Source organism: Bidens hawaiensis, unplaced genomic scaffold (assembly GCF_021521415.1).
Source record: "Bidens hawaiensis isolate Kalapana, Puna unplaced genomic scaffold, B.hawaiensis_p1.1 tig00025007_1, whole genome shotgun sequence".
NCBI lineage: Eukaryota > Viridiplantae > Streptophyta > Magnoliopsida > Asterales > Asteraceae > Bidens > Bidens hawaiensis.
This window is the reverse complement of record NW_027493973.1, coordinates 14,104-17,313: the sequence shown is the minus strand read 5'-3', so window position 1 is coordinate 17,313 and position 3,210 is coordinate 14,104. Positions and strand designations below refer to the sequence as shown.

At 41.5% G+C, this 3,210-nt stretch overlaps 1 pseudogene; it reads right to left on the bottom strand.

The window, feature by feature from the left end:
* Positions 1-340: 340 nt before the first annotated feature.
* On the bottom strand, positions 341-901 carry LOC143570543 (large ribosomal subunit protein uL24z pseudogene; annotated as a pseudogene).
* Positions 902-3,210: the final 2,309 nt, after the last annotated feature.

Below are 3,210 nucleotides of genomic sequence, written 5' to 3'. Positions count from 1 at the left end.
CAAACCAAGCTTGGGCCATGTAAAAGATTTTTTCTAAAGTTAATAAAATAATTAAAAGCTTAAGTAATTAATTATTAAATACTAAACGAGCCGAACTAACCTTAGAAAAATAACACGAAACGAGCCAAGCTAGATCTCTCATAAATCATAACGAGCGAGCTTGGCTCGTTTACAAACCCATAAACTGGGGTCAAAATTATGGTTGTGAAAGCTATATTGAACAAGCTACAATTAATCACCAAAATTTCACAAATAAATTATAGTTAATCGCAATAAGCAAACAAAAATCTATAATATCCATAACAGTAAGTCCCAAAAACAAATAACATAACATAATAATAATAATAATAATAATAATAATAATAATAATAATAATAATAATAATAATAATAATTATCAGAAAACCAAAACCTAATCAATCTCCTGTAGAGAAGCAGCACCGGCTGCCACGTCACCTTCCGTAAACTTACCCTTGGACTTATCTTCGGCACGGCCGTTAGCTTTCCGTTCAAGCAAAGACTTCCGATCCTTATCCAATTTCAGCTTGGTGATAACGACCTTTGACGGATTGATTCCAACGTTGACCGTCTGGCCGTTGACTTTCTCACGAGTGATCCGTTCAACATGAATCACCCATTTCCGACGGTACACCTGGACAACTTTACCTTCACGGCCTTTGTAGGTCCCACGGACGACCTGTATCTCGTCGTCTTTACGGACGGGTACTGACCGGACGTTGTGTTTGGTACGGAGCTCGGTTGAGAGCGGCGCGGACATCAGTACACGACGGACGCTTGACGGCGCGGTGAAGTGTGCTTTACGGCATTTGCGGCGTGAGCTTGTGACTCGTGGATTGTACTTCATGGTGGTTGTTAGGGTTTGGAGAACGGCGATGAGGAAGATGATGAAGGTTTTATATAGGTAATGAATGAGAGTGATTAGGGTTTGGCGTGAATTGACGGAAATGGGCTTTTGGTTTTTTCTTTAAAGCCCGTGTTAATCGGGCGATACTGACAGTTATGGTTAAGTGAATACGATTAACTGATTTTAACCAAAACCGAACCAAACCATGGATTTCATATCCTCGATTCCTCGTATCTATATTTTACACTTTCATTTCCCGCTTCAATTTACTTTTTTTCCGTGAATTACAATTCAAATTTAAAGGCGCACAAACTAGAACCCGCTCAACCCATTGGTACTGAAATTGGACAAGGTGGATGCCACCACTTCTAGCCCTACTTTTGCATCTTTCTTCATCCAACTCATTCTTCGTGTCCCCTTCATTTCAAGAGAATATCCACGTTGCATCTTTCTTCAATATATAAGATTATAATTATAATGGGGTTGCGGTTTTCACTTGTACTGAAGGCATCAAACATCTATTTTTGTGTTCCTAACCCTTGCCACATTTATTCTATCCGTCATTCCGCCTAACAAAGGAGTAACTTCGTGTACCTCTAATCATTTATTAAAATTTTATTTCTTTTTTATCGGTATGTTTTCAAAGAATAGTTAAAACGCCAAGAATTCGTTATTAAAATTTTCTTTTTATCAGAGTTTGGAAAAGACAATTAAATGCTTTTTTGAAAAGACAATTAAACGTTAACTCATTAAGAAAAATGAGTTAACAATTATTTCTTTGTATTTATTAAAAGTAAAATAACAGATGTGATAATATTCGTTTGGGCATATCACAACTTTATATTTTAAGTTTTCTTTCGATTGGTATACCCAATACCCAACGCACCAAAACCGACCGTATTCCGGCCCTCCACAACCCGCGGATTTAACACCACGACTTAGTAATACAAATACAATTCTTAATAGGTAGAATCAATCTACATACATACAGATTACAAGTTTACATCCGAAAAGTAATGTTCATACACCAAAATATAAACAGATCAACCTAGTCTTCTAACACGACTACCGCTTGCCCGTTTCAATATCATCAAGCAACATATCCGAACCCTCATACGAACGCACAATCGCCAACTCGCCATCCCTTCCAGTCCCACGTTGCTGAATCTCAATTCCACCCACACTTTCACGAGTCGGGGGAGCCCCAGATCCTTGAGCGGTTGCACACGACGGCTCTAAAGCCCGAAAAAACGCATACGGCCCCCAACCTTCTGAATGATATGGTGGTGCAAAAAACTGCAAGTAGCAGAATACTGCCATAGTGATACCTACAAGACAGAATGCACAGTTTATGTTATTCATAACTCGCAAGACCTTATATTGAAAAAAATATATATATACACCTATAAGACCGTGAAGAAACACTAAGTGAACCCTGGACAGATTATAGATAATCTGGGGGTTAAGTAATGTTTCCCACGGATGAGATCTAACTGAGAAGGCTGTTCTTCAGGAGACCTGCAAAACAAACACCGTAAGCTCGTCACTGAGAAGGGGGGGTTCCTCCTTGTGACCACCCTCCGGCATGAGAATCAGACTAGATTGCTCTGAATATAAGTGTATATTAAGAGATTGCTAGATAACTGGATAGCAGATGATCTTACCATTCCAAGATGTTGGAGTATTTATAGCCGAAGGTAGGTTTCCTAGAAGGTACAGCCGGCTGAATAGTATTCCTGTTCTACCAACAGTGGACTGTGCACAGGCCATACTGGTTGGTGGATAGGTTGCGGCCAACAGTAACAAAGTCGGCTGCACTATTCCATCAACTGTAGATCATGCACGTCCCACCTACTGTGGATTATACGCCGGCCATGCTGGTTGGTGAATAGGTTACGGCAAACAGTAACACTATTCCACCAACTGTAGGCTGCGCACGCCCCGCAGTAAGGGTTGGTGAGTAGGCAGCGGCTAATAGTGACAAACAGTACTAGAGGGTGCTCCTCCTCGTACTGTTGTCGGTGAGCTGTCACCCTGTGATTGGCTCATGGGCTGTTCTGGTCAGATTGTCTGTCCTATCCATACCTTGGTAGGTATAGTACAGATCTTTCAGAATCATACGGACTGGCTCACTTTGGCGGGATTGTTCCCGCCTTGCTCATTCCTTCATGTGACTACTGAAGTGTCTATTGTCTTGTGCGTGTAGCCATGCTGTCTGCGGGTAGCCTTCCCTGATGGCTTGTATCCGCAACTGCGGGAACAGGCGGGGTACTTCACCATTGGGAGGCTTTCCCTGCTTGTACAGCTTGCGTACTGCGCGTAAGGTTCTCTGAGCATGGTGGGTCC